The following is an 11,650-nucleotide window of genomic DNA, read 5'->3' as shown; positions in this document are numbered from 1 at the left end:
GGGGAAGAGGAAGAAGGAAGCAGGGGAACATTCTGGGCATCAGGTACTCTGGACCAGGGAGTCCCCAACCCCCAAGTTGTTCCCCATTGCTGGCATTACCACCTGAATCACCACCCCTCTCCTTTTTAATAAATTTCAATCCACTGTGGAGCAATACTTTTATAAAATACAATAAAAATGAATCATTAGAAAAAATGAAATGAAAGACATACATAATCCAAGCCCCAGTCTTTTTTTTTTTTTTTGCTTTTTTTTTTTAAAAATATGGAACGCTTCACGAATTTGTGTGTCATCCTTGCGCAGGGGCCATGCTAATCTTCTCTGTATCGTTCCAATTTTAGTATATGTGCTGCCGAAGCGAGCACGAAGCCCCAGTCTTTTAAAAAAAATTTTATTATTATTATTATTATTTTAATTTATTTTTTTCCCATTTATTTTTGGAGGCTAATCACTTTACAATATTGTAGAGGTTTTTTGCCATACATTGACATGAATCAGCCATGGATTTACATGTGTTCCCCATCCGATCCCCCCTCCTGCCTCCCTCTCCATCCCATCCCTCTGGGTCTTCCCAGTGTGCCAGCCCTGAGCAGCCGTCTCACGCATCCAACCTGCAAGCCCCAGTCTTTTATTGTTGATTCAGTAGTCATCAAATTGCTCTTAAAATCTCTCGACACTGACTCTCATATTCTGTCCTCATGTCACTCTCTGTGGGTCGGGAACAGACAGCTTGGTCCCTGGTGCCAGCACACTCTCTGAGCCAATTGCTACCTAGAGGTGAGTGTAAGTTGCGGCCAAGATCTGGGGTGGTCAGACTGCCTTGCAGATGAGGCGATAGCCAGGCTGAATTCTGAGGCATCCAAAGGTGTTTACCAGAAAGAAATGAGCAAAAACAGAACAGAGGAAATAACATGCTGAAAGGCATGGAGGCAGACGGAAAAGGACAAATATCATATGATACTGCTTATATGAGGAATCTGAAAGAAGATACAAATGAACTTATTTACAAAACAAAAATAGACCCACAGACATAGAAAACTATGGTTACCAAAGGGGAAAGGGACCACAATTTAGGAGGTTGGGATTAACAGATGCACACTCCTGCATGTAAAACAGATAACCAACAAGGACCTACTGTTTAGTGCAGGAACTACACTCAGTATTTTGTAATAACCTATAAGGGGAAAGAATCTGAAAAAGAATATATACACACACATCTATATATACACACATACACACACACACACCTGAATCACTATGGTGTAAACCTGAAACGAACACAACCTTGCAAATCAACTATACTTCAATTTTAAAAAATCTTAGAAATAGAAAGCCACACCGTAAGGAGTACATCATATCTCAAACACGAATTTACCTCCTGGGATTCACACAGCCTGAAATTTGACCTGTCCTTGAGTCTCGATAAAAAGGAGACTACAGCGTGGAGTTAATGAAGAGGACATGACCTCTCACCTTAAAATCTTTCAGAAGCTGCCCCCTGCCTGTGGGCTCAAGTAACGGCTCTCACTGGAGCCCTGGCGCTGCTCCTTGATCCAGCCTCACCTGCCCAGCCCCTGTGCTCCAGGCCAAGGGGAATCCCCGCCCCTTCATCGAGACACATCCTTCCCTAGGACCCAGCATGCTGTTCCTCTGATGGGCATGCCCTTTTGCCTTCTCCTTGCCTGGTGAATTCTACCTGTTCTTCAGGTCTCAGCTTGAGCAACATTTCCTTGAAGACCATCTCTTCCCTCCCAGTTTTTGTCTCGGTATAGATTTCGGTGAGTACCTAAGGCAGGAGCTTCTCCGGTGGCTCAGTGGTAAAAAAAATTTGCCTGTAATGCGGGAGGTGCAGGTTTGATCCCTGGGTCAGGAAGATCCCCTGGAGAAGGGCATCATATCTTCAGTATTCTTGCCAGGAAAATCCAATGGACAGAGAAGCCTGGCAGGCTACAGTCCATGGCGTTGCAAAGAGTCAGACAAACTGAAGCGACTGTGCATGCATGCACAAGGCAGGGTTTTGCCCGCTTCAGTGCTCAGTGAGTATCTAGTGGTCGGATGAATAGACATGCTGTATTTCTCTCTCCCTAGCAGGCACCACAGTTCCAAAGAAAACTTTTATGTACTTATCTGTTTAATGTTAGTATTCTCACTAAACTATGACTGTATGGGGTCAGAGATCATGTCTGTTTTGCCTTCCACAGTGTCTTGCACATAATAGATACTCAAATACACATTGAATAAATATTTGAGTGATTGACTGAGCAACTGAATGATGGGAGTCGGGTGGGCTTGATGGGGCAAACCCTATGGGAAGAATTTGATTATCTTCCTTGAAGTTGCTTGAGAGTGGTGGCAACCACAGCTGACATTCAGAGGGCTCCCCCAACCCTAAAACCTCCTGCTGTGATCAATGGTGAGACCCGATGATCAAATGAGGGAACTTTTCAGATCGCAAGAGGAATTAGTGAGGTAAAGTTTACATTTTCTAGAGAAACAAAGTCTTGTCTTTTCCAGTGCAAGCAACTTCTTCATGCACAAAGATTTGAATTTATTTAGTTTTAGGAAGGTCTTGAATATTTTCTTCAGATAGAATGGCCACATTTGATAACAGCCAGCAAGCAAAGAAAACCCACAATAAAAACAACAATAACAGCAACAAAACAACCAAATGACCCAACTGTATGAGCAATTAATCAACCAGGAAACATCAGCTACTCCTGGGACACATGTAATCCAGAGGAGCTGGTTCTCGCATGTATTAAGTGCTCTATATATGTTAGCAGATGTGACTATGTGACTTTTGTTTTCTTAGATGCAGATGGCATTCCGTGGTCTTTCTGACTTGGCAGAATCTGTGGCTTCTTGGAGCAGACATAACAGCTGTTGGGCCCTTGGGAAGATGGGGCTGACTTGGAATTGCAATTGCTTTGTGCCTGGCTTGATGCAATGTGCCTTGATGACTATGAGGTCTGAGGAGGGCCACCTGACCACCTCCCAGGAGCCCCTCTGACGCTGTCGGTGCTGGCTCTCCAGATGGGGGTAGGTTTCCAGCCAAGGGTGCATAGTCAGAGCGTTTTCCTCTGTTGGGCAGCAAGCATGACTTCCCTGGGGTGTGAATTCCTCAGGCTCAGTGGACAGGCTTCTCTTGAGCCTTGATGGTCTCTAAGGAAAGGCCAGCACTCAGCTGTGCTTGTTAAAGACTCACTGACAAGCTATTCCATAGACACCAGTTCATAACCCCAGAGAGGAAAAATGATCGGGTGGAAAGAAGCCAACAGGAGGGGAATTCGGAGAGCTGGGACCAAGTCCTAGATCTGTGATCGCTCAGTTGCAGGTCTGAACTGAAAAACGGATGAGGAAGAAGAATTCTTCCTGGCTAACTTTGAGTGAGAAGTTGTTTTCTTCCTGCCTTTGGACTTGAACTGAAACATCAACTCTTTCTAGATATTGAGCCTGATGGCTTTTTTAAAAAGATGGTGGATTAATAGTCTATTTTTAAAAGTTTTATTGGAATATTGTTGAGCTACAATGTTGTGATAGTTTCCGGTGTATAGCATAGTGATTCAGTTATACATATACATACATTAATTCTCTTTCAGATTCTTTTCCCCTATAGGTTATCACAGAATATTGAGTAGAGTTACCTGTGCTATATAGTAGATCCTTGCTGGTTATCTATTTTATATCCAGTAGTGTGTCCCAGGAGAAGGTAATGGCACCCCACTCCAGTACTCTTGCTTGGAAAATCCCATGGACGGAGGAGCCTGGTAGGCTGCAGTCCATGGGGTCGCGAAGAGTCGGACATGACTGAGTGACTTCACTTTCACTTTTATGCATTGGAGAAGGAAATGGCAACCCACTCCAGTGTTCTTGCCTGGAGAGTCCCAGGGATGGGGTCGCACAGAGTCGGGCACGACTGAAGTGACTTAGCAGTGTGTCCCAAGTTTCTGATTTATCCCTGCCCGTCCCAAAGCCTCATGGCTTTTGGCTTTTGGACTGGAACTTCCCCATTAGCTCACCTGGTTCTCAGCCTTTCGGACTCAGACCAGAGCTACACCACTGGCTGTCCTGGGTCTCGGCCACACATGCACACACACACACACACACACATTAGCTCACCTGGTTCTCAGCCTTTCGGACTCAGACCAGAGCTACACCACTGGCTGTCCTGGGTCTCGGCCACACATGCACACACACACACACACACACACACACAGAGTTGATTCTGCTTCTTTGGTGAACCTAATATAGCACAGTCATAAAGTAGAGTGATCAGCGTGGTGATGGAGGTCTGAGTGCTTCGTCACAAAGATTCTACCAAGACAGGAAAGTGGGCCTTTGATCCCACTGTTGGGGAGTCCTTGTGGCACATGAACCCTCCCTAGCACCAGGGCAGGCCCCAGAATGGCAGCCTGCCCTGCCCTTGCAAATTCCCAAGACCATGGCTTCCATTGGGTCCAAAGCTTTGAGGGGGTATCAGCAGATGCAGAGGATCATTCATTTAGCAAATGTACATCAAGCATCCTTTATGGGATGGGCCTCATTATGAGAATACACTCATGAATAATGCAGATGTACAAGTCTCCTCTCTTACTGGGCCTTTGGTACAGCAGGGATGGGAGAGCAGGCAATGAAGAGCAGTAATGTTGTGTGAAGACCGTTAGGCATCATATTGGCTTCTTGAGGCAGTACCGTTAGGTAAGAAGCACATTCCAAGCAGAGGGCCAAGCCAGGGTGGAGGAGGGTGCAGAAAGAGGGTGACAGGGCTAGGCCTGGTGAGCATGACAGGGTGGTCTTTGGTGAGGCTGGAGGGCTGGGCTGGGCCGCCAACAGGTAGGACAGATAGACCATGGAAAAGACCTTAGACTTACTCCAAGTGGTGAGAACATTCTCTGGAGGGTCTTGAGTAGGGAATACTGTGATCGGATTCATAATGGAACACAACATCCCTCTGTCGTTGTCCAGGTGAGGGCTGAGGGTGGCCTGGACTGAGGTGGGTGCAGCGAGGAGGGACAGGTTCAGTAGGTGGGGTGTATTTTGGAGGCAGTGGGCTGTTGCTGATGAATTTGGGGGAAGGGGTACAAAAGAAGAGACAGATTCAAGAGAGAAACCTGATTTTCTAGGAAGTGGTGATCTGGCCGTCTCTGAGTTCATCAGAGGCCCTGACTGGAGTCAGTGATGGCATCCGCCACAGAGAGGTCAAGGCCAGCAAGTTTTGAGCAGAGGCCATCCTGGCCAGTCCCTTCATCTCACCTGAGCACTGGGGTAATGCCCTCTGACCTCCTCCTAGTTGCCCTAACAGCCACTTCTGGAAGCAGGTTGCTAAGGTCACCTCTGCAGGTCACTAAGGAAACTCGGGGCTACTATCTACTTCTTTCATTTCAGGCCCACCTGCCATTCAGGACAGCTCTGCCTTCTAGGGTGGGAAGGCTCCTCAGTTCCTGGGTGTCTTGGGTGTGGGGCAAAGGGCATCACAAGCTTTGGGATGAGCCTGGGTGGGTGAGTGCTTCCCACAGGACACGGTCTTCTCCCGGCATGCCAGACTCTCACCTGGGACCTGTTCATACCTGGAAGACCTTAGCCCTCTTCTGGGTTCTAATCCCGCTCATCCTCAAAGCTTTTTCTGCCAGCCCTTCCCACCCCAGGCCTCCCGTCTAAGTGCCCACAGCCTCTACATTAAAGTGAACTGTTTCTTTACTTGAGGGTCATCCTTGCTGAGCTGGAGAATTCCTCGAGGGCAGGGACTGTGTCTCCTTTCTATTCCCAGTGCCCATCTGGGGGGCCTTGTCCCTGTTTGGAGTGAAGCCGACAATGCAGCCACCAATGGCCACAGCAGCAGTGGCCTGGGGAGATTTTCAGCTTCCTTTTCTAGCGCTATTCAGTTTCCTTTTCACACCCAGCAGGACAAGGACGACAGACCCCAGTTCTATCTCCTGTTTCTTGATTAGGAAGACCTAGTTCTGAGTTCAGGTTGTAAATGAGACGCCACAATTGTTTTTTGAATAAAAGAGCCCAATTTGCTTGAATTTAGGCGATAAGTATGCTACTTCTCGGACCTGTTTGGCATTAGGTTCAAAGCAGACTGCATCAGACGTTCTATGATACAGGCTTGGTGTTGGGCTAAAATTCAAATGTAGTCATACTAATGGGAAAAAATCTGGAGGCTTTAATCACAGCTTGTGATTCAGCCTGATTGACAGTGTTTCCATTTTTTTTTTTAACATGCCCATTTTACATGTGGAGTGAATAACTGCTTTTTCATTTTGCTCCTGTAATAGGAAATGTTCTCATTGTGGAGGTAAAACTCTACAAGCAGCCCATCAGGTAGTAAAATGTAACTGTCTCGCCTGCCTGGAATGATCATCCATGGGAAGTGTCAGTCCCCCTGGGGGTCCATCTTGAAGGAGGTTTGCCCAAATTGCCAAGCTTGGAGGTAATTTGTTCATCACTTGGGGAGACATGCACTCAACATCAATGTCTTTCCTCTCCCCCAAATGAAACCTTAGTCTGGACATCAGCTCTGGGAACTCCACTCCATCTACTTCAGGTGAAAAAGGACTTGGTTAGAAGCATCTTGGGAGTGTTGCTGAGTCCAGCTTCAGAGATAAAGCTGGGCAGCAGGACCAGAGCTGGTCTGAGTGTGGTCCCAGCCCAGGAGTCTCTACTCCTCGTCCATCTCCAGTTTCTTCTCTTCGACTTTCTGTCTTGCTGTCACCCAGCCTTCCTCTGTTCCCCAGTTCTCATGATGGGGCCTGGTCACCACTTCCAGCTCCCAAATTTGCAAACCACACACCAGCTGCCGGTGCTCAATGCAGTGCTCTCTCCCTGGACCATCCATGGTAAGCAGAGGGTGGGGTGCGTTACCATGTAGAGCTTCTTCTACAACATCCTGGATGGAGTGGGGAAGGGTCAATTCCTAGATAAGTCATAGTAGAAGGTAATCCAAGGGTGTCCGTTACGTTGGTAGCAAGAGCCTAGAGTCACCCCACAAGTGGATAAGAAGCTCAGGGACTCCTGCCATGTTAGGATTCAAGTTCTGACAGGGAAACCCATAAATATCTGCTTATGAAGAAAGGGTTGTGTTTCCATGTGAAGCTGTGACTAGACCTAGTGAAGTGAAGTGAAGTGAAAGTCTTCCACTCGTGTTCGATTTTTTGCAACCCCAGGGACTATGCAGTCCAGGGAATTCTCCAGGCCAGAATACTGGAGTGGGTAGCCTTTCCCTTCTCCAAGGGGTCTTCCTAACCCAGGGATCAAACTTAGGTCTCCTGCACTGCAGACAGATTCTTTACCAGCTGAGCCACAAAGGAAGCCCAAGAGTACTGGAGTGGGTAGCCTATCCCTTCTCCAGCGGATCTTCCCGACCCAGAAATCAAACTGGGATCTCCTGCATTGCAGGCAGATTCTTTACCAACTGAATTATCAGGGAAGCCCTAAGTCCCTGACATTTGCCACCTCATTCTGAGAGCTTGTGCCACTGATGTAGTCTTGAGGGGTCAACCCTCCCCACACACGTGGTTCCCTTTCCCTCCTCAGAGTGGCTGCTCCTTAAGTGATATCCACAACAAACCAGGAGCTCCCGGCCACCTGATGCTGTCCCTCAGAAACATTGCTTCTGCACATGATCTCTCAGCCAGACAGCAGCCCATCTTACAGATGCAGAGCTGAGGCTCTAGCTTGGCGAACTTGTGAAGGTCACATAGACAGGACAAAGGGGGACTGGGACAAGCATTCACATGTTTCTGGTTTTAAAGCCTTTATTTATTTGCCTTTATTTCTTTTGCTTTAATTTAATTTTTATTTTATATTGGCGTACAGTTGACTTCTAATGTTGTGTTAGTTTCAAGTGTCCAGCAAAGTGATTCAGTTCCTTATATTCTTTTTCAGATTCTTTTCCATTATTGAGTATTAACCAAATATTGAGTTCCCTATGCTATACAGTAGGTCCTTGTTGATTATCTGTTTTATTTACTTAAGATTCATTTATGTGTTTTATTTTTGGCTGTGCTGGCTCTTCATTGCTGTGCGTGGGCTTTCTCTAGTTGTGGCAAGCAGGGGCTACTCTTTGTTTCCATGTGAAGGCTTTTCATCATGGTGGTGTCTCTTGCTGCCCAGCATGGGCTCGAGGGCTCTGGGACTTCAGTACTTGTGGCACTTGGGCTTAGTTGTTCTGTGGCATGTGGGATCTTCCTGGACCAGGGATCGAACCCATGTACCCTGCACTGGCAGGTGGATTCATAAACACTAGACCACAAGGAAGCCCAATGATCTATTTTGTTAAAGCCTTTATTTCATAACACACACAATGTTGTATACAGCATCATATCTGGAGACCAGGTTGTTAGCAAGAAGAAAACAAAAATGATGGAGAGGAAAGTGGGCTCATAATGAGACAGGATGCAGAAATGCTTGTGTGGACCAGATAGGATTTCTGGCCACTAGGACCTCAGATGGGCTTATAACCTATTCCATGCCTTGTGGATAGTCACGGTCCTCCCCCTGGATGTTGTGAATTTCCAGGTCCCCTCGTCACCCAGGTTCTCGGGCCTGTGGGTGCTTTCTCCTTGTGACCTAGCCTCGAACCAGCCTTGGAAACACATTTCTTTTCTTAGATAATGCCCCGAGCCTAAGTAAAACCTATTCACACAAAGTGAATGTAGGAATGTAATCTTTCCTTGAACACTGGGAGGTGGGTAGAAGATGGTTTCCAGCTGGCCATTCAGATAGTCTGAGTCACTCCCACTCATATATGTATGGTGAACACACCCAGGGATATTTCCATGCCCTCCTCACCCCATAGAGTCTCCTTGCCTCTCACCACCTGCAGACCTCCCCCTCCCCTTTCCTACCTTCTCTTGAGTTTCAGACAAAAACCACATAGTTCTCCATTTTATTTTGCCTAGCAGCTCATGGATGCACTTTCTGCCCCTTTCATAGTCCTTGTGTGGAACTGTGGCTTCTCTCTTACAAAGTCCCGCTCCCCTGTCCGCCCCTGGGGCTGCTGTCTCGGCTCTCCCAGGTCCAGCCTTGTCTGTCCACCTGGACCCGTGGCTACCCTTTTGCAGCCCCTGCCACAAGTTTCTGCTGTTTAAAGTCATTTTCCTCCGACAGCACAGCACTAGCTCAGCTGTCCCTGCCTGGAGCCTCCAGAAACAGCCATCCTTGAGGGGAGAGGGAAGGCATTCCTTTCCTGCAGTTGGAGCAGCCAAGGAAGAATGCGGTGGCAGGAGGAGCCTGGGCAGCCAGGAGCAGGGGAGAGGGGCAGAAAGAGCCTTAGGTTGGGGCAATGCGGGAAGCTGATGAAGGGCTCCGCCTGCCAGGGAGGGGGCGCCACAGTCTGTGCAGGGAGCAAAGACAACAAACTTGTCTGTTTTTTGGCCATGCACGGTGTTTAGGGGCTGGTTCTTAAATATTTCTCTGCCTCAGCCCTAAGCACAGCTCATAGAGGCAAATGGTGAACGCGTGCTGATGAAAGTAAGTGCGGGAATGGGTTTTGTCAACTGTGAAAGGGATTTAAGGTGCTAGGGAGTGGGTGGGTCCTGAAATCCCACTCCGCTTCAAGGTCGGCTCCGGGGTTCTGCAAAGCTGTACCCGGGGACCATAGTCCATGGACCAGTGAGGCCCACCAGCGCCTTGAGGGAGGAGTTAGCCTGTCTTAGTATTCGTGTTTCTGCCCCCATCACATACAACACGCGCCCCAGAGGAAACGCTTCCCAATAGAGATCCTAGTCTCCACAAGGTGGCGCCATTGTTCCGGCCAAAGCCCGCAGAGCCTGTGGGCAGGACCACACGGCTTGGAATTTGGAGTTGACTCCAAACTCCTCCAACCTGTCGGGCTCTAATCTCAACGCAGTGATATATTCTAATCCCATAACAAGGGGATTAACAAACCACTGTAGCTAATTTGAACTGAGAAAATCTGTTTCAGAGAGTGAATTCCAAGACGCTTCGTTCCCTTAGCTGGAGGAGAAGGTGGAAGCAGTTTCTGCGGAGTCACGACTCTGCTTGCAGGCTGGGCTGTGCACACAGGTGCAGCCTCCGGAACCGCAGCGCCCGCTGCCTCCAGCCCCCGTGCGCCGTCTGGGTGGGTGTCACACAGGCAGCAGGGGACAAATGGAGGGAGGGTCCCCACCCTAAGTTCCCAGCACTCCTTCCCTTGGCTTCGGACGCCCCTCTGCTCTTCTTCACGTCACATTTCTTCAAGGTCTAGTTCCCAAGGAGGCTCCTTGTGCACCCCCTACCGCAGGGACTAAGACTTTCTCTGAAATCTGGAAGCTCTTCTGACTGGATGACCGCTGACAACTAGGACAGGGACCCACCATTCTGTACCTTTTGTTTCTAGACTCTGCATCGGGCTGGTAATTCGCCTGAGACCACACCCCTGCAGTTGGAAGTTGTTTCCTGCACACAGCGAGCACTGGGTCGATATTTGTGGACGTGGAAGAGTGAAGTAAGACGTTACTTCCATAGTCAAGGATCTGGGAGATGTTCAATAGCGAAACATAAAAGGAGAGTTCTGTGGGTCATTACTCTTATTCTCAGATAGCTATAGATTATGGTTTTAGATCGTAATCTATAAACTAGCAGCATGACTTTGTATTAATATTGTTACAAATAACATTAAGAACAGGTGCATTTATTGAGTTCCTGATATATAGTGGTCCCTGTGCTATGCCTTTTACAAACCTACTTCATTGAGTTCCCCCAACTATCTAGGAGGCATTATTTCCAATTTCCGCAGGAGAAAAAGTAAGGCTTAGGGAGATTAAATTACCTGCTCAAGTTTCTAAGTTGGTGCTGGCCAAGCTCTGTGGGGTTGAATGTGGGACTTTCAAGTCACTTTCACAGGGACTCATGTGCTGGGGCATGAGTCCTTCTTCAGACCTGACTCTTGAAGGGCCCCTGGAGCATGGGGAGCTTTGCAGTAGGAGGACTGGCCTGGTAGAGGCCACAGTGGTGCATCTTGAGGACCTCGATTGAAGTGAAACCCTCAAATTGTCCTTCAGTAAGAACCAGACAAAGCCCAGACTAGAATGTATTTGCCCAGTAAAATTTGTGCAAAGAAAGTGTATCATTGCCCATTTGGTATGATTTTATAGTCACCAGGGGGACTTCCCTGTCCCCAGATATCTCCCTTTCTGGCCTGTTATGCTGCCCCATAACACCATTAGTTCTCATTTCCTTTGAGTCTGAAATGTTGTGCAGTCTGTCAACACTTTCTGTGACAGGACTTCCCTAGTGGTCCAGTGGTTAAGAAACCACCTTCAATGCAGGAAGGTGGGTTCAATCCCTGGTTGGGGAACTAAGATCCCACATGCCACAACTAAGACCCATTGCAGCCAAATAATTAATTAATTAAACTAATTCTCTATGATTTATCACACCTGGCAATGGATGGCTGTGAGACGTTTGGGAGGAGGGTGAGTGCCTTGAAGTGGCAGGGGGCTGGGGGCAGCTTTAGTTCCCTTCTGCTTCATGGCCAGGGATGAGGCCAACAGGAGGCAGAAGGGGACCCTGGAAGGCAGGGAGAATCCTGCCTTTGGATTTGGACCAGAGTTCTCAGGACCTTACTTTTCACCTGTTCTTGGCACCCTGATCCCCTGAGGCTGCCACTCTTGCAGCTGGAGTTCCAGACACAGTGGTTTGTGAA

General features: G+C 48.0%; 1 non-coding gene across 1 annotated transcript; it reads right to left on the bottom strand.

Moving 5' to 3' along the window:
* Positions 1-258: 258 nt before the first annotated feature.
* Positions 259-365, bottom strand: LOC122676307. Its single transcript, XR_006335566.1, has one exon. It is a non-coding gene; the product is annotated as a U6 spliceosomal RNA (small nuclear RNA).
* Positions 366-11,650: the final 11,285 nt, after the last annotated feature.

This window comes from Cervus elaphus, chromosome 19 (assembly GCF_910594005.1).
Source record: "Cervus elaphus chromosome 19, mCerEla1.1, whole genome shotgun sequence".
NCBI classification, from domain to species: domain Eukaryota; kingdom Metazoa; phylum Chordata; class Mammalia; order Artiodactyla; family Cervidae; genus Cervus; species Cervus elaphus.
The sequence above is the reverse complement of the archived record's forward strand: the minus strand, read 5'-3'. Positions and strand labels throughout refer to the sequence as shown.